Raw genomic sequence first — 20,937 nt, 5'->3', positions numbered from 1 at the left:
CACACACCAGAATAAAACTCTTTTTGCTACTTCAAATGACCCATCTAGTGGTCTCATGGTAATTTCACTAATCTCTTTTTCTAGACTAGTAAAATTGAAAAAGGTTTTAACTATCCTCCCAGCCTGATCACATATACTTGAGTTGAATCCTAATAACCTGTTGGCATAGGGGCCCATGGCATCTTGAAGCAATTCTGTCCATTCCTGCATGCTCATACCTAATTTTATGGCTTGTTCAGTTCCCTTGTGAAACCAATGTGAAAAGTTATTAAAGCTGTTTGTGGGGATTGTGCCCACCATTTCTTAAAAATGTCTTTATGTGCTAAAGTCATCGGCCTAGTCTGATTTGAAAAACCTGTAGGAACTTTCAGGGTGTTAAAATTCTCAGAAATTATGACAGGGGCAATTGGAACAGAACTTGTTTTTTTAGTGGGGCCCACTTGCATTTTATCTTGTTTTATTACTTGTTTTGGCGCTTTCCTTTGTGGCAGTAAGTGATCACTAGCTGCATTGTTCCCAGAAATATCACTAATTATTTTTCTTTTTGTTCAATTTTCATCTGTAACTCAGTAATTTTATTTGAGTATTCGTTTCTGCTGTGTTCTGTTAATTGTAATTGACATTGTAATTTACCGATCTGCATGGTGTTGGTTAAAGCAGAAAGTTTAATACAATCTCTACAATCTAACTTTAATTTAAGATCTGTATTTTGCTCTGTCAAGTCTCCAATAATATTTGTTAGTCCCCTTATTGTTGACATCACTGCCTGCGCTATCATACATTTTTTTTTAATTTTTTTTTTTTTAAATATTTCTTTATTGAGATCAAAAGAACAATGTCATACAGCCATAAAATATGCCATAGAGAACAAAGAGAAAATACAGACATCTGGTATATTACATCGAAATATAACTCAAAATTAGAAATAAGCACATATACATTTGATGGCATGTACATATGTAAATCATAGTTAGGAAATATCTTCCGTTTCAATGATGATCTCAACTAAGTAAAACATGTAGATCAAAACTTTGACATGAATATCGTACCCATAGATTCGATACTTTAAAGTGGTCCCTAAAGTCTAGTCCATAGTGTCTAGTCAATGGTGTTGTGGGGAAAGGGAAAGACAAGGGAAAGGGGTAGAGGAGTCATATTGTGAAGGGGAATGGGGAGGATTAGGGGAAAGAAGAGAAGAGAAAAAAAAAAAGGGGGGGGGGAGGGGGAAATAATGGTATTATGCGGTATATAATGTCTCCGGTCACCATGTGTGGGACCGAGGCATAATCTCACCACATCCCGTTTGGCTTACTGAATTTGTATCCAATCTGTCCATATCATCCAGTAGTCCTCCGCCTGTCCCAGAGCACAATACACAGATTTTTCCATATTGGCCAGATATTGTATTACATCAAAGACGTCTGATATTGTGGGTGGGTTAGTTTTCTTCCAAGCTCTGGCAATACAAAGCTTGGTAGCGGCCACTATATAAATCACAAGTTGTTTAGTGCTTTTAAACAGCTCTTTGTCAAAGACATGAAAGAGGGCGGATCTATAAGATAGCCGTATATTTAAGTTCATGGAGTGCAGAAGTACTTCAACGTCTCTCCATAGATCATGAATTTTCGGGCAGGTCCACCATATATGAGAGTCAGAGCCCTCTCCTCCGCACAGCCTCCAGCACCCAGACGAAGAGCCCGCGAACATTTTGGATAATCTGGTGGGAACTCTATACCACCTTAGCATAAGTTTAATGTATCCTTCGAAAATAGTTGCACAATGAATTGGTTTTTTTTGTCAGGACTACTGCAGTGCTGAGCTCCAAATCTGTTATTCTCAAATCTAGTTCCTTGCACCACATTTTGATTTGTCCCGGAAGGCCGGCAGAGTGGTCTTGTAGCATGGCTCTATAGTGAAATGTAAGGGGTTTGTACGACCCGATTCCACTCATCCATCTCTCTTCCCATTTAGAATGGGGTCTAAGACCTTGAGTATTGAACTTCCAGGAGTGCAGTAGACTTAGTATTCTATAGCATTCAAAATGGGACCATAGTGGGGTTCCAGTGAGGGAATCAAGAATCTGAGGGACCGTCGATAGCTTGTTATTAAAGAACAGTTGTGCAACCACAGTGAAATTATGTTCGGTCCAGAACTCAACATGAATACCGGGGAGGCCCCATAGTAGACCTCTTAATTGATGGATTGGTGAAGGGTGTGGAGCGATCTCTGAATGATGTCTAAGCGAGTGCCACATTCGTATATTTTGCTGGATGATAGGGTTAGGGATTTTATCCACTAGCTGTTTGTAGCTAGGAACCCACAGAAGGCTTGGTAGATCCAAGCCCTCAGGTAGATATAGTTCCTCTAATCTGAACCACCCTGGTTTCTCAGTACCAGGATCCCAAGCTGTAATTTGTGACAATCTCGTTGCTTCATGATAGAGAAATATAGTGGGGAAGGAAATTCCACCTCTTGAGAAATCTCTCTGTAAGATTTTGTGACTGATACGTGGGGGTTTCTGCATCCAGACATATCTGAAGAAGATCTGATGGATCTGTTGTAAAACAGCATGTGGGACGTTTAGAGGTATGCATCTAAACAAATATAGTACCTTAGGGAGCAGCGACATTTTTTCTGTGGCCACACGCCCCATCCATGAGATCTCTCTGAAGTCCCACCTATTTGTTAAAAGTTGCAGTTCGGCTATCAGAACATTAAAATTTAGTGTTATTATTTTATCTACTTCAGCACTCAGCTGAATACCCAGGTGCCTTATAGACTCCTCGGACCATTGAAAGTCATATTTTGCCTGCAGATCTAAAAGCCGTACATACAGTATACAGTATGCCTCAGTTTTTGCCATATTGATTTTGTAATGACTGAGAGCACTAAACTGTTCCAGCACCGCGAAAACTGCTGGGACTGTAGAGGTAGGGTTTGTGAGAAGGAGGGTAACGTCATCGGCGTATAAGACAATTTTTTCTTGACTAGAACCCATTAGTAAGCCCTCAATATCAGGTGCAGTTCGAATTGCCTTCGCAAGCGGCTCCATAGCCAGGGCGAAAAGCAGGGGGGACAATGGGCACCCCTGTCTGGTGCCGTTAGAAATGGCAAATGCCGGTGAGCAGAAGCCCAGCCCTCTCACTTTAGCTGTTGGATTCAAGTACAAAGCCTTAATCATATCAATGGCTTTAGGTGGATATCCAAAGACCTCCAAGACCTCCCAAAAGTAATCCCATCTGACCCTGTTAAATGCTTTTTCAGCATCCAGTGACAGGGCCATTAGGGGGGTTCCAGATTTCCTTGCCTCCAAGTATATAGTCATTAGTCGTCGTGGTGTTGTCTGGGCCCTGCCGACCTTTCACAAAACCAACCTGATCTACCTCTATCAAGGGCGGTAACATAGATGCCATCCTATCTGCCAATAATTTAGAGTATAGTTTTGTGTCAACATTTATCAACGACATAGGGCAAAAGTTACAGCAATAGGAGGGGTCTTTACCTGGTTTAGGGATGGTGATAATGGTCGCATCAAGGTATTCTTCCAGTATCTCACCTTTCAAACCAATTTCATTGTAAACCTGGCATAGTAGGGGTTTCAACTGTGTCTGTAGTTTTTTTATAGAATTGCCCCGGGAACCCATCCGGGCCCGGAGCCTTACCATTTTTTAATTGTTTGACTGCCTGCCCTATCTCTGTTTCAGTAAATGGTTCTATAATTCTCTCCCTATCCTCTTCTGATAGTGAAGGTAAGTTTAGACCCCCCAAGAAGGAGGAGATGTCTGACGTTGTTGCCTTGACACGTTTTTTGTGAGATTGAATATTATAGAGCCGCTTGTAAAAGTCAGCAAAAGCTTTCCCTATGTCCTCAGGGGCATATATCTTACGCCCATCATGGTTAATGTATGGAATCCTAGAGTTGGCAGTCCACTGCTTTAACTTTTGCTAGACTAGAGGAGAGTGAACACTCACCTCAACAAGAATACACAAATAGCACTCCTGAGTTCTATCACATGAATGTTGTCAAAAAATATAAATAATCACATTAAACTACTGTCCACTGTTGTAGCTATTGCTTACAAATGAGTCGAGATAGAAGTGAAAAAATGCACATTAAAATGTAACTTTTATTCTTACTATATTAAAATGTACATAAACATATACATAACACACAATTAAACCTACGGATAGGGGGGATATAGATCTGCGTGTCAACTAGATAGATAATAGTAGTAATAGTAAATAATACTGGTAGTATAGCAAGCTAAATGTCCAAATCTCATCAGAGAAATTCCTAAAGGATACTGCTATACGTGCTGATAAGCAGCTAATACTCCTAAATAAGTATCAGTATAATTCAACAGCTCAAAGTGAGATTCAGAGATTGGTGAGCACAAAATGTCTCACTTTGAGCTGTTGAATTATACTGATACTTATTTAGGAGTATTAGCTGCTTATCAGCACGTATAGCAGTATCCTTTAGGAATTTCTCTGATGAGATTTGGACATTTAGCTTGCTATACTACCAGTATTATTTACTATTACTACTATTATCTATCTAGTTGACACGCAGATCTATATCCCCCCTATCCGTAGGTTTAATTGTGTGTTATGTATATGTTTATGTACATTTTAATATAGTAAGAATAAAAGTTACATTTTAATGTGCATTTTTTCACTTCTATCTCGACTCATTTGTAAGCAATAGCTACAACAGTGGACAGTAGTTTAATGTGATTATTTATATTTTTTGACAACATTCATGTGATAGAACTCAGGAGTGCTATTTGTGTATTCTTGTTGAGGTGAGTGTTCACTCTCCTCTAGTCTAGCAAATGTATTCTCTAGAATACACAGCACCAACCCCGGAGTTCAGGTTATAATACCTGAGTATCCTATGATAGGGCAGTAGTTCTCACTCACTTCCTAGTAGTGCCATTGGACCCCTTCTTTTTGCTTTCACTGCTTTAACTTGTTCGCCAACATCGAGCCCGCTTTATTGCTCTTGGAGTACATAATCATTTTGAACCTGGAAAGTGCCAATTTAATCTTTTCCAATTCTAAGTTTTTAATTTGTGACTTTAAAGTCAAGATGCTGTCAGACAAGTCGGCGTCGGGGGCTAGTTTGTTTTGCCTTTCTTTAGACCTTAAAGAGACACTAAACCCAAAATCTTTATTTCATGATTCAGATAGAACATACAAATATAAACAACATTACAATTTACGTCTATTATTTATTTTGCTTCATTTTTTAGATATCCTTATTTGAAGAAAAAGCAATGCACATGGGTGAGCCAATCACATGAGGCTTTCATGTGCAGCAACCAATCAGCAGCTTCTGAGCATATCTAGATATGCTTTTCAGCAAAGAATATCAAAAGAATAAAACAAATTAGATAATAGAAGTAAATTAGAAAGATGTTTAAAAATGCATTCTCTTTCTAAATCATAAAAGAAAAAATGTGGGTTTCATATCCCTTTAACTCACAGGCCAGTTTGCCTAACGGGGCGCTCCATTTTTTCTTTATGCTTGCGGCTTTTGCAATGCAAAACCCTCTAAGGTAAGCCTTCAGGGCTGCCCATCTGATCTGATGTGAGGTTTGATTGGGCTGGTTCGTTTCTAGAAATTCCTCTACCTTCTCCATGAGCTCTGAGGCAAAGGATGCGTCTTCCCATAAGAATCCTGGGAGCCTCCAAGATGGTCTGGCCAAGTCGCATCCAGCCATCTTTATTGACATAGATACAGCGTCATGATCTAACCACGGGCAGCTACATAGGTTAGAGCTTGTGACTAGATTCATAGTCCAGGAATCTACGAAGAAATAATCTAATCGCGAATATGAGCGATGAGGGGGTGAGAAGTACGTGTAGTCCTTGGAATCTGGGTGGCAGGCCCTCCAAACGTCATATAGCGAGGCCTGATAAATAAGGTTTTGGAATTTAGGGGCCGTAGACAGCATATAGTTGTCAAGTGCCCTACCGCTGGGGAGTTTCTTGTCGATCTGCGGATCCCAAATTAAATTAAAATCACCGCCTAGCACTAATGTGCCCTGTCTCAGGCCCTCAATGAAATGCAACATTTTCCGTAAAAATTGTATCTGTATCTGATTAGGGGCGTATATATTCACAAGAGTGTAAAGATGTGAATCAAGCCTACAAACCAGCAGCAAGAAACTCCCCTCCGGGTCTGCTTCCATATGTATCTGTTGAAAAGCCACCGACTTGCTGATGCATATTGATACACCCCTGCTCCTCTCGTGATAGAGCGAACTGAGTACCACCGGATAATGCTTGGACTAAAGGACTGGGGTTTTAGTAGAAGCCCAATGCGTCTCCTGGAGAAAGGATATATCATAATGCTGTTTTCTCAGGAACAATAGCAATAGGCTTCTTTTGGATGGTGAATTAAGCCCTTTTGTATTTAGAGAAATAAATTTGAGACTAGAATCCATTTGGAGAGAGAAAAAAAAAGGGGGGGGAGGTGGGGGGGTGAAAGAGGCGAGGGTGAGAGAAGAAGGGAAGGAATGAGGGAAAACGAGGTATAGATAACTAGGCCAAGGGAATCAAGAAGTTTTACAAATGTACTGGGATCACTGATATTTGGTGCTCACTTGTAAGTGTATGGGTACAGTATTATAAGGAATGAGAGTCTAAGGTTTCGAGTGAATCTGCGTTCTTTTGCTTACTTTTGGTAAGCCTTGGTTTTACCCTTGGGGGGGGGAGTGTGTCCTACTGTCTGTAGGAGTGTATACCTAAAAAAGGGAAGGGTCTAGGCCGGGGCACAGCCTGTCTGTAGAGGGGGTTTGTATAGCTATCCTGACTCTTAGTATATCCCATATTTGTTAGAATGGGGGTAGATTTCTGTCATATTTGGCCAAATAATAGGCTCAAGGTTATTTCCAATAAAATGTCTATGTGTTGCATAAATGCTCCGAAGTTTGTGATTAATTTAGGCTTCTATCTTGTCTCTTCAAATAGAGAGACCAAAGCTTACATCTCACCCCTATCTGTCTCCTGCGAGGGTGGAACCAATGGGAGATGTGCTCCGTCAGGTGCGCAGAAGCTGTATCTAAGCTATGGGTAGAACATTCCAAAGTTAATAAGTATAACATGTTACGACTTCTAGAATACCAGTAACTATATCTAAGAAAAACATAAACAATCACTGTATTATAGCTTACCCATATATATAGGTCAACGGTTATATTTCCCTTATAAAACATAATACATTGTAAATTTAGCGACAACATCTAAAGACACCTGTCCTAACTAGGAACCATATTGATATAATAATTCAGGCTAGAACATTTGAACTGGACATATCTGGTTGATTCCTAATCTAACTTTTACCTTAGGGCAACGCTTCTTATTGACATGTGTACCACCTATATCCTCTGTCGTGTTTAGCATAGAGACCCTAAACATAAGACTCAAACAAGGAGAATCTAAGGTCTTGTTTGATTTACTGGTCTTGACTAAGGAAGGCATTGGCAGAAAGATTCTGTTGAGGCATACCAGCCAGTGTCATGATCAGGGTATAGTTGAGTCAGCTATTTAATATGACCAAGGCGCCTCTCACCTCAATGAATATTCTGAAGCATGTGTGTACAACCTAACTAACAAACAAATCCCTAGCTCACTCTAGCTTCTAAAAAAAAAAAAAAATACAATATATCTCTTATTCTAAACATGTCATCGTACTATATGCACCTCACTGCTAGCAAGCGTAAGCCCTGAAGTGTGGTGACATGGGTCATAGACTGGTATGATTCTAGCTCGCTTCTGTGTCTGTAGGGTAAACTACCTCAGTATCTGGAGAAAGACACCCCAGAGTAATGTCGCTGGACTCAGCGGGCCTAGACCTAGAGGGGCGATAGTAATGCTACAGCTGACATAAGTCATAACAGGTGGTTTTCAAAACTGACTGAGCCTAGAGTATCGTGAGATACCCATGATATGTCAATAGTTATAAGTAATTCAATTAACTAGATCATGAAACAGTACACATTAACCAGATCGTTTCTTTTTACATGCAGATCATTGCGGACCCTTAACCAATTATCATAAGTCACAAACTCTATTAAATATGCATTTACTGACGTACAATTAACCATATTTATTCAACATTCATATTTATCCTATGCAGCAAAATAGATTGAACATTAGAAAATAACATCCTAACATGTCTGTTGTGGCCAGGGATTGTACTAAAATAATAAAAAAATAAAATAAGCTGGAGCATGTGTATGGGAAATATCCAGGCTATGTGTAATTTAACCTTTAACGCTAGGGGACGTTTCTCATAGGTACATGTAGCTTAAGGCATGACAGGCGATTGCCCAGAGTGAATGATCCTAAAAGAAAGAAAAAGTACAATATACCCAAAATGTGCCAGTATTTGTAGGTAAGTTAATTAGCTAAATCCTAAGAGAGAGAGCAGTAGCAAAATCATTTCCCTTATATACAGCTCGTTGGGAAGCCCCAACCTGTTATCACAAGTATAAAACATTGTTAGATATGCAGTCATTAACATCTGAAGAAACCTGTTAAAACGGGAAAAGAGAGAATTGGAGCAAAACATATGGGGTGTCCTCTTTGGTGTATGTGGAGGAACCATGAGTCTTGAAAAGCCAAATCAAATGTCACTAGTCTCAAGGAACTTGGAGAGTAAATCATGACTCTCAATTTTGAGAATGTGTCCTTTGCCAGTTCTTATGAGGCCTAGTCTGTGTTATGTTTATGGACCATAACAGTTCCCATTCCTATATTCTAGGAAAGATGAAATAGTGGGCGTGTTGGCAGAAAACCCTGTGTCTATCTTCCTAGTTCTAGGGAACATTTCCAGAGTGCATCTGAGGGAAGCATAAATAAGGCTCCCTAAACATTACATATCAACATGAAACAATCAAAATTAACAGAATACTTATAAGTCTTCAGCATCCGAGGGGCTCTCCGTCTGGGCTGATGACAGTTGATCCATAGCGAGGCTCTGCCATTTAGGGGGGGCAGGCCTCTGCGGGAGAGGTCTCCACTCAAACGCTGTAGGCCGCAGGACAGAGGATGATGTGGTGCCTTGAACTGTGTCTTCAGGAGTAAGAGAGCCAGACTCCCTGTGTTGATTGGTTTGCTTGGACCATCCATTGAGGAGAAGTTGGCCCTTGTCGGGAGTGTCGGCTGTGTAAAAGCGGCCATCTCTTTGTATCAGCAACTTGGTGGGGTATCCCCACCTGTACTTCATACCCATCTGCCTCAATGACTTGGTGACTTCGCGGAAAGTACCTCTCTTTTGAACAGTGAACTGGGACAGATCAGGAAAAATCTGTAGGGATTCAAACTTCTTAGGCAAAGAAGGGCGCTGAAACATAGCTCTGAGAATCTGTTCTTTATAAGTGAAGAAATGGAATCTGGTGATCACTTCCCTGGGTTTATCTGCAGAAACATTTCTCCCTCTGGGAAGTCGGTGCACTTTATCAATTAATGTCTCATTAGGGAACCCTGGGGGATGTAGGAGTTCACAAAACCCAGTGAGGAACTTACAAAGTTCTGTCGGGGGGACATCTTCAGGAATATCCCGGAACCTTAAATTGTTCCTGTGAGAACGATCCTCCATGTCAGCCATTTTAGACTCAATAGTGTCCAGCATGTTCACCAGGACCTGTGAGTGGTTAGCTAAATTCCCTTGTTCTACTGTTAAATCCTCTTGCTTTCTTTCTAGGACATCAATACGCTCACTAAGGCACCAATGTCCTTTCTGAGGTCTGCAGCAGAGCCCTTAATAGCCTTGGTGAGAGTCTCTTGTAGTGAGTTTATCCTCTGAGTGAGGGTGGTTACAATATCGGACGCCATAGAAACAGAGAGACTATTTTCTTCCCCGAGGGCTTCCGTCATTCCAGGGCTTTTAGCAACGTACTGTTGGGCAGCACTAGGGGCAGGTATAGATCTCTCTGTAACGGGTTTAGATTTAAAATGATCCGCCACAGATTTTTTGTATTCCGAAGGGTTGGCAGTTTTCCTCCTAGAACCCTGTGGCATGGTAGAAGCAGAGAATACTTGGTTATAGATCAGCAATGATTGCAAGTATAGTATAGTAGAGACCCCTCAACAGGATATTTAAAACATATGCCTTTATTATCAGCTATTTAGCATGCAGCTTTATGCCCCGGCCCCAGAGACCCAGCCCCTCAATGCATGTTCACATAGCGCCAGGACCGTATCAGAGATCTTACAACTTCCATTGTAACCTAAGTAGCAAACAGGCCTGTAGGGCTGTTGTTGGTCAAGATGTATCCCAGTTACATGGGTAATGTGGATCTTATCTGGGGTGAGTCCACCAGGGACCGAACTATTAGGAAGCAGCAAGTTCCTTCAAGACCCTTATAGTGCTGTGTATCCAGTGGTTGTTGTATTCTGCAGTTAGGTATTGCAAACTAATATGGAGGTATTAATACTTTTATACTGGAGGCAAGTGATGTACCATAATCCTGGGTGTGGCCCGTTCTTATATCAATAAAGGTATTATTAGGGCCTCAGCGAGAGGAAAAGTTATTATACAGATGTGGGACCTGAGCACAAATGAGAGTTCTAAAAAGTCCCAGCGTTTATATTTGATGAGTTTTGCAGCCCCAGAGGTAATGGAGGTTATCAATGACAGTGGGTGAGACACCTATACTGTGAATTTCCCCTGTTGCAAGCTGCCTCTGTGCTTCACTATAGGGGATGGGAAAGATGGCCGACTTTCGCGCCACTTACTCTGCACTTCCCATTGCGCTGGCTCCCACAAGTGTGCCCTGCATCGATGTGACAGACTGAGGTTTTCCCTTCACCGCTTGTTGTCTAAGGCCCCTGGATGTGAGAATCAGACCTCCAGCCACCCTCACTTAATAGTACTGTCGGGCTTAAGCTCCCATGCGTAGCCGGTTGCCAACCTTACCTCCACTTGCCGTTGCGGGAGTTGCACCTTTCAGAGTCACAGCCGCTGATTGCCCTGTAAGTCCGGAGCGGAGCCCCGACCCTCCGGACCCAGGGGTGTTATTACCGTAGCGATCAGATTAGGTGGTGTGTCACTATGTTATGTCAGATCTCAGACTTCTTTTACTATGGCTGCCTTGAACGGCAGCTCTCCGTCCAACTTCACCCTCTCTGTTTGCTCCTTTAAGCAGCCCTGGGTGTCACAGCAGCTCCCTGTAGCAAAGGGTAGTAGGTATCACCAAATTATCGAAGGATAAATGATTGCTAATTAGAGACTTGTCCCGGAGCTCACTGATGGTGCGACCGTTCGTCTCTGCGGTTAACTCCGCCCCCCATACATTTTTTTTTATTATTATTATTATTAATCTTTTTAATAGATATTACCTGAGTGAGTATCTCTAAAACACTTTCACAGTTTGGGTTCTTAGCTACTGGGATGAGGAATGGGCCCTTGTATTTATGAATATAATTGTTAAAATAATCACAAATTTCCTGTGAAATATAGTTTTTCCCAGACATTTTAGCAGATAGCCGTTAGAACAAAAATAAAAAATAAATAAAACACATATATATATATATATATATATATATATATATATATATATATATATATTAGAATAAATATTCTCCTAACCACTGAATGTAATCTGGGGAACAGAAACTGAATAGTGTGTCTCTCATAGCTTTAAAAAAAAAAAATGAACACAGGATGTACAAGGTACCATTGAGATGCTAATTTTACACATCAAAGGACATAGCAGTTAAGCCACCTAAAAGGGGTAGTAATTAGATCTTTTTATTAGCAGGTCAGCATTCCAGTAGAGGCGGTAATCTAGTTAAATTTAGTTTTCCTAACCACTGCTCAGTATTCTTTATTTGAAATCTGGGGAACAGACTTAGTGTGTCTCTCACTCTCACACCATAGTTTGCTAGACTATTTTACCTGCCCCAAATGCAAGGAATTATCATATCTATAGGGCAATGAAACACCAGACTAAACAGAAGTTAAACAGAACAAAATTAAAAAAATAAATATTGTTCTCTTTTAAAAAGTGTAAACCATCAATAATACTAACCTAAATAAAATACATGAACAAAGCAAAGCAAGGAAGCCTTTTTATTGATATTTTCCCAAATTGAGGAAAAATGATACAAATATTTTAAATTTTGATTGTTTAGAAGAAGAGGGAATCAGATTAATCTTAATGTACATTTTCTTTTATCATCAAATTTGCTTTTTTTTCTTGGTATTCTTAGTTTCTTAGGCCTAGATTTGGAGTTTGGCGGTAGATGGGCTGTTAACGCTCCGCGGGCTTTTTTCTGGCCGCACCATAAAATTAACTCTGGTATCGAGAGTTCAAACAAATGCTGCGTTAGGCTCCAAAAAAGGAGCGTAGAGCATTTTTACCGCAAATGCAACTCTCGATACCAGAGTTGCTTACGGACGCGGCCAGCCTCAAAAACGTGCTCGTGCACGATTCTCCCGTAGGAAACAATGGGGCTGTTTGAGCTGAAAAAAAACCTAACACCTGCAAAAAAGCAGCGTTCAGCTCCTAACGCAGCCCCATTGTTTCCTATGGGGAAACACTTCCTACGTCTGCACCTAACACTCTAACATGTACCCCGAGTCTAAACACCCCTAACCTTACACTTATTAACCCCTAATCTGCCAACCCCGCTATCGCTGACCCCTGCATTATATTATTAACCCCTAATCTTCCGCTCCGTAAACCGCCGCAACTTACATTATCCCTATGTACCCCTAATCTGCTGCCCTAACACCGCCGACCCCTATATTATATTTATTAACCCCTAACCTGCCCCCCACAACGTCGCCGCCAGCTACTTACAATAATTAACCCCTAATCTGCCGAGCGGACCTGAGCGCTACTATAATAAAGTAATTAACCCCTAATCCGCCTCACTAACCCTATCATAAATAGTATTAACCCCTAATCTGCCCTCCCTAACATCGCCGACACCTAACTTCAATTATTAACCCCTAATCTGACGACCGGAGCTCATCGCTATTCTAATAAATGTATTAACCCCTAAAGCTAAGTCTAACCCTAACACTAACACCCCCCTAAATTAAATATAATTTACATCTAACAAAATTAATTAACTCTTATTAAATAAATTATTCCTATTTAAGGCTAAATACTTACCTGTAAAATAAACCCTAATATAGCTACAATATAAATTATAATTATATTGTAGCTATTTTAGGATTAATATTTATTTTACAGGCAACTTTGTATTTATTTTAACCAGGTACAATAGCTATTAAATAGTTAAGAACTATTTAATAGTTACCTAGTTAAAATAATAACAAAATTACCTGTAAAATAAGTCCTAACCTAAGTTATAATTAAACCTAACACTACCCTATCAATAAATTAATTAAATAAAATACCTACAATTACCTACAATTAACCTAACACTACACTATCAATAAATAAATTAAATACAATTGCTACAAATAAATACAATTACATAAACTAACTAAAGTACAAAAAATAAAAAAGAACTAAGTTACAAAAAATAAAAAAATATTTACAAACATAAGAAAAATATTACAACAATTTTAAACTAATTACACCTACTCTAAGCCCCCTAATAAAATAACAAAGACCCCCAAAATAAAAAATTCCCTACCCTATTCTAAATTAATAAATGTAAAAGCTCTTTTACCTTACCAGCCCTGAACAGGGCCCTTTGCGGGGCATGCCCCAAGAAAATCAGCTCTTTTGCCTGTAAAAAAAAACATACAATACCCCCCCCCCCCAACATTACAACCCACCACCCACATACCCCTAATCTAACCCAAACCCCCCTTAAATAAACCTAACACTAAGCCCCTGAAGATCTTCCTACCTTGTCTTCACCATCCAGGTATCACCGATCCGTCCTGGCATCCGGTGCTGAAGAGGTCCAGAAGAGGGTCCAAAGTCTTCCTCCTATCCGGCAAGAAGAGGACATCCGGACCGGCAAACATCTTCTCCAAGCGGCATCTTCGATCTTCTTCCATCCGGTGCGGAGCGGGTCCATCTTGAAGCAGCCGACGCGGATCCATCCGCGTCGGCTGCTTCAAGATGGACCCGCTCCGCACCGGATGGAAGAAGATCGAAGATGCTGCTTGGAGAAGATGTTTGCCGGTCTGGATGTCCTCTTCTTGCCGGATAGGAGGAAGACTTTGGACCCTCTTCTGGACCTCTTCAGCACCGGATGCCAGGACGGATCGGTGATACCTGGATGGTGAAGACAAGGTAGGAAGATCTTCAGGGGCTTAGTGTTAGGTTTATTTAAGGGGGGTTTGGGTTAGATTAGGGGTATGTGGGTGGTGGGTTGTAATGTTGGGGGGGGTATTGTATGTTTTTTTTTACAGGCAAAAGAGCTGATTTTCTTGGGGCATGCCCCGCAAAGGGCCCTGTTCAGGGCTGGTAAGGTAAAAGAGCTTTTACATTTATTAATTTAGAATAGGGTAGGGAATTTTTTATGTTGGGGGTCTTTGTTATTTTATTAGGGGGCTTAGAGTAGGTGTAATTAGTTTAAAATTGTTGTAATATTTTTCTTATGTTTGTAAATATTTTTTTATTTTTTGTAACTTAGTTCTTTTTTATTTTTTGTACTTTAGTTAGTTTATGTAATTGTATTTATTTGTAGCAATTGTATTTAATTTATTTATTGATAGTGTAGTGTTAGGTTAATTGTAGGTAATTGTAGGTATTTTATTTAATTAATTTATTGATAGGGTAGTGTTAGGTTTAATTATAACTTAGGTTAGGACTTATTTTACAGGTAATTTTGTTATTATTTTAACTAGGTAACTATTAAATAGTTCTTAACTATTTAATAGCTATTGTACCTGGTTAAAATAATTACAAAGATGCCTGTAAAATAAATATTAATCCTAAAATAGCTACAATATAATTATAATTTATATTGTAGCTATATTAGGGTTTATTTTACAGGTAAGTATTTAGCTTTAAATAGGAATAATTTATTTAATAAGAGTTAATTAATTTCGTTAGATTAAAATTATATTTAATTTAGGGGGGTGTTAGTGTTAGGGTTAGACTTAGTTTTAGGGGTTAATCCATTTATTAGAATAGCGATGAGCTCCGGTCGTCATATTAGGGGTTAATAATTGAAGTTAGGTGTCGGCGATGTTAGGGAGGGCAGATTAGGGGTTAATACTATTTATGATAGGGTTAGTGAGGCGGATTAGGGGTTAATTACTTTATTATAGTAGCGCTCAGGTCCGCTCGGCAGATTAGGGGTTAATAAGTGTAGGCAGGTGTCGGCGACGTTGAGGGGGGCAGATTAGGGGTTAATAAATATAATACTGGGGTTGGCGGTGTTAGGGGCAGCAGATTAGGGGTACATAAGGATAACGTAGGTGGCGGTGCTTTGCGGTCGGCAGATTAGGGGTTAATTATTGTAAGTAGCTGGCGGCGACGTTGTGGGGGGCAGGTTAGGGGTTAATAAATATAATACAGGGGTCGGCGGGGTTAGGGGCAGCAGATTAGGGGTACATAAGTATAACGTAGTTGGCGGTCGGCAGATTAGGGGTTAAAAATTTTTAATCGAGTGGCGGCGATGTGGGGGGACCTCGGTTTAGGGGTACATAGGTAGTTTATGGGTGTTAGTGTACTTTAGAGTACAGTAGTTAAGAGCTTTATGAACCAGCGTTAGCCCAGAAAGCTCTTAACTCCTGCTTTTTTCCGGCGGCTGGAGTTTTGTCGTTAGATGTCTAACGCTCACTTCAGAAACGACTCTAAATACCGGAGTTAGAAAAATCCCATTGAAAAGATAGGATACGCAATTGACGTAAGGGGATCTGCGGTATGGAAAAGTCGCGGCTGAAAAGTGAGCGTTAGACCCTTTAATCACTGACTCCAAATACCGGCGGGAGCCTAAAACCAGCGTTAGGAGCCTCTAACGCTGGTTTTCACGGCTACCGCCAAACTCTAAATCTAGCCGATAGGTAGGCTCATATACTAATTTCTAACCCTTTGAGGGCTGCCTCTTATCACAGGCTTTTTAACAACACAAAGAGACTAGAAGTACACATGGGCCATACAGGCACAGGGAGTTATTTAAGATTTAGCCCAACACAATGCTAACTGCAAGACAATAGATAATAAACAGTCATAGTCATGTGATCAGGGGGCTGGAAGAATGTTCTTAGATACAAGGTACATTCTTCAGTGATAAAAAGTATATTAATATAACAGTGTTGGTTGTGCAAAACTGGGGAATGGGTAATAAAGGGATTATCTATCTTTTAAAACAATAACAATTCTATGGTAGACTGTCCCTTTAAGGCAAATAAATGTATTAAGGCTTTTACTCTCAATTAAAATGCAGGTCAAATGTAAACTCTAATTTCAAGCTACATACAATTTATAAATCCCAGCAGAAAACATAACAGGCCTGCTGAAACCAACCTTTATGTGCTTCCCCTCATGTAACTATATGCAAATAAATCCAGGTTTTTAAAACCATGTTTTTCTTGAGAAAACGTTTTAAAAAAATAATAATATATATATATATATCCTGCAATATTCTAAAATTAAATCAACATACTTTTTAATTCCTGCAAAACTAATTTGCATATGGATTTGTCCAGTGATGTGCGGTGACTTCAGAGGCTGGTGAGGCAGTGTCTAGGAATCGGATACGCCTTCATTCTTTAGATATCCTTTGTTGAAGAAATAGCAATTGCACATGGGCTAGCCAATATCTATATGCAGCCACCATTCAGTATCTACTGAGCATATTTAGATATGATTTTCAACAAAGGATATCTGATTTTCTTCATTCTTTTGATATCCTTTGTTGAAAAGCATATCTAAATATGCTTATAAGCTATCGAGCATATTTAGATATGAATTTCAACAAAGGATATCTGATTTCCTTCATTCTTTTGATATCCTTTGTGGACAAGCATATCTAAATATGCTCAATAGCTACTGAGCATATTTAGATATGCTTTTCAACAAAGGATATCAAAAGAATGAAGGAAATCAGATATCCTTTGTTGAAATTCATATCTAAATATGCTCAGTAGCTACAGAGCATATTTAGATATGCTTTTCAAAGGATATGTGTGTGTGTAGTGTATATCTGCATGTGTATGTATTTGTGTGTAATTGTATACATGTGTGTGTGTTTAGTGTATATCTGCTTGTGTATGTATATGTGTGTAATTGTATACATGTGTGTGTTTAGTGTATATCTGCATGTGTATGTATATGTGTGTATACATGTGTGTGTTTAGCGTATATCTGCATGTGTATGTATATGTGTGTATACATGTGTGTGTTTAGTGTATATCTGCATGTGTATGTATATGTGTGTATACATTTGTGTGTGTTTTTGCCTTTACAACAACACAAGTACATTAGTTATCATAATATCTAGTTGCAAGTTCAACACATACAAACCAAAATAATGTAACATGTCTATCTATTGTACGTTGTATTATTTCTATCTAGAAATAAATCTCACCTCCATCTTAGCAAAAAGAAGAAAAAGAAAAAAGAGAAAACTTTGTGGCCCTTTGAGACAGAAGTTTGGACACCCCACAATCTACAAGAACACAAGTGTGTGTGTTATAAATAATATCAACTAACTAACTTCATCAAGTGCCGCCAGCCGCCACCTATCTAAAAAAAGAATGTGATTCAATAGATTGGCAGCCTCAGTCAGTCACTATAAGTCAGACTCAGAGTCACACAAAGCTCCCTCCCAATATCCCCCACTCTTCATTTAACCAGGTATATTTTTCACAATTGAGCAGTGACAGCCATTTTACCCCATGGCTGCTAGTAACATAAAAATCAACATTTTGTCTCTCTGCAGTCTGCACTCTGCACCACAAAATAACAGCAGTTTGACCCCCTTGACTGCCACTTATTTACTTCTGCTCCATATTTGTAATGCAGTGATGCATATGAGATATTTTACATTAATTAAACCTATGGACTTTAAAAAACTGGACAAATAAATAACTAGTATCAATAATTTCCACTACATATTGCCTATTATTTAAATACACCTCTCCTCATTTACATCTTGCCTTCCCTAGGTAGAACAAAAAATTGACTTGCAAATTTTTGGATATGGACAGTTGGACACCATTGATAATTGGGGGTATTTCAGTAATTATTGGGGTTCTTAGCAGCCCCAAGATCCCTCTTGAGCTGACTCAATAGGTGAGAGGTTACATAAAATAGGTGACTTGATTTAATAATAATTATTACTAGTAGTAGTAAATAACCAAAAACAGGCTACAGCTTTTATAGTGACTGAGACGACAAGGAAGTTGGTTTCTTATTCAAGCTGTTTCTTATTCGGGAAATTCTGTTTCTTATTCATGGAAGTTGGTTTCTTATTCAATTTTTTTGTCAGACTGCTTTAAATTTACTTTAAAATAAAAAAATAGGTTTTATTAAAATAATAATATGATTCATATAATGTAGTTACACAGAGGTGGAATCTCTTTATATAACAATTAGATATACAAACTTGAAAAAAGGGCATACGTTGGCACCACTACAAATATTACTATTTTGAATAAATAACATATATTTTCAAAGGGTTAATAACCATTCGGCCACTGATTTCACTATGATTTTATACAGGGTAGATCCCATTCCCCCTCCATGTCATTCAATTGTTTTTAGTGCAAAAGTGTGGGTAAATAGTGCGCTGGTGGAATAAAGTATCAAACTCCTTACAGTGTTTTTAGATCCTTCAATCTAAAAGTAATGTGTAGAGAAAAGAGGTTTAGTAAGGGCGCTAATAGCTAAAGATACTATGTGGATTTATTAAGTGTATATATGTGATAAGAGTTTAAAGTATCAAAAAATGTGTAAAAAACATACAGTTAATTTATGTGTAAAATACAGTTTATTAGGTTACAATATGATTAAAGAACTTATAGAGACGTCTCTAGTACAAATCAATAAAATTTAAAAACAGAAATAAATCAATAAAAGATAAGATAAAAAGCAAGTAGTACTATTAGAGAATATTCGTATGCTACTTTTTGGTCACTCAGAAATATCACATGTAATGTGACTAGGCAGTTTGCCAAACTTTCCGTGAGTATTTTAAAGTTCATAAAATTTCTTACATACTTTCATTTAAAATTCGTTTACCAACTGGATAAAAACTTTTGAAAGAAGATGGAGCTTAAAGCAGAGCTGTGCATAAAAAATGTTTGTATAGAGTTGTATCTTTCTGTCAAAATATACCAGACCTTTGTATTAGTTTAAAAGCAAATTTTCAGGGATAATTATCATGTCCATATATATGAACCAAGAGAGATGTCCCATAAACTTATTTTGCTAATAGTTTGAGATTGCAGTTTGCGACTCCCATACAAATTGTACCTTATCGTATACGTGAGCTATAGCAGGGTATCCTGTGCATCCTGCAGCTCGGTTCCTCCGATAGTGTCCTCGTGTTGCTGGCGTCTGACGTCACATCCAATGTGTGGGGGCCCGCCTTGCGTCCGCCAATCAATGCTTAGCCAGTTTCAGGATACCTTTTTGCATCCGATACAAGGTGTACAATTTTCTTCTTATTTCTGATACTTGCTTGTACCGGTCAGCAGAGGTGTGTTTGAATGAAAGAAATTTTCCTGCACTTAGTGCTTTTAAGCACGCAGGTTCCGATGATATATAATTTCAATGTCTTTTGTTGACAATCAACCCGGGTTGGTTCATTCAGTTCAAACGATAGTGGAGTCAAGGATACAGTCTTTAGCTTCTACGCGTTTCACTCCCTCTAGGAGCTTTATCAAGAATGATTCTGACTGTTTGACTCCTCTCTTTAATAGGTGTATCCAGTGTCTCATTGGTTCAAAGAAATCTCGTAGTTAAGGTGGTATCCATGGTTTGCACTTGCTCCTAATACATTGCTCTATCATAATATTTATCACAAGTTTGACCAAACATATTTCAGACCAATTTATTTTAAAACAATTTCATTGTCGTGTTACCTTAAGACAATTCAATTTATTTAAACCTATTATGTTAAGGATAGGTGGAGATGTGGAGAAACATATAATAGGATTGTTAGGTTAAGGGTGCACTAAAAAATACGTGCACTAAAAAATACGTTCTTTAATCTAGAAGAAATGGTGAGATGTCCAATTCTGAATTTAACCCTTTGGGGAATAGCGTGTCGAATTTAAAGATGTACTCTGCCTCTTTAAGGAGCAGTTTCTTCTGTATATCCCCGCCTCTCCAGTGTTTTTCTACTTTGTATATACCCCAAAAGGATAGATCTTTTGTGTTACCCTTATGTGTGGTTTTGAAATGTTGATAGAGGTGTGTGTCTTCCATTCCATTCTCTATATTATTGAGATGTTCCCTGATTCTATCTCTCAGAGTTCTCTTAGTTTCTCCAAAATAAAAAAGATTGCAAGTGCATTTTAGGACATAGATAATACCTTTGTGTGAGCATCTTATAAGTTCTTTGATTGGTATGGTGTTGTTAGGACCTATCTGTATTATATTGGATTTATTGCTGTGTTTACATGACTTACATGTGTAACATGGGAAGAAGCCTGTTAATTTTTGTCCATGGAGGTCTTTTTGTATTAGTTTGTTTTTATTGGGTTTTTTTAGGTCACTAGGTGCAAGGGTTGATTTTAAATTACTAGCTTTTTTGAAAACAAAACTGGGGTTATCTGTAACTTTTTCTCCCAGGATATTGTCTTCCTTGATGAGATGCCAATGCTTTTTTATGATTTTTTTCACCATATTATGATCAATGTGATAATCTGTTATGAATGGAATTTTTATTTTATTTTCATCTATATTTGTTTTTTCTTTGTATGTTAATAATGATTCCCTATTGGTGTTTTTGGCCCTTTCTAATGCTTTTTTGGTGTGTGTTGTGTTGTAACCTCTTGAGTTAAATCTTTCTATTAGTGTTCCGGCCTGAATT

The sequence above is a fragment of the Bombina bombina genome, chromosome 2 (assembly GCF_027579735.1).
Source record: "Bombina bombina isolate aBomBom1 chromosome 2, aBomBom1.pri, whole genome shotgun sequence".
Taxonomy (NCBI): domain Eukaryota; kingdom Metazoa; phylum Chordata; class Amphibia; order Anura; family Bombinatoridae; genus Bombina; species Bombina bombina.
This window is presented reverse-complemented; position numbering follows the sequence as displayed.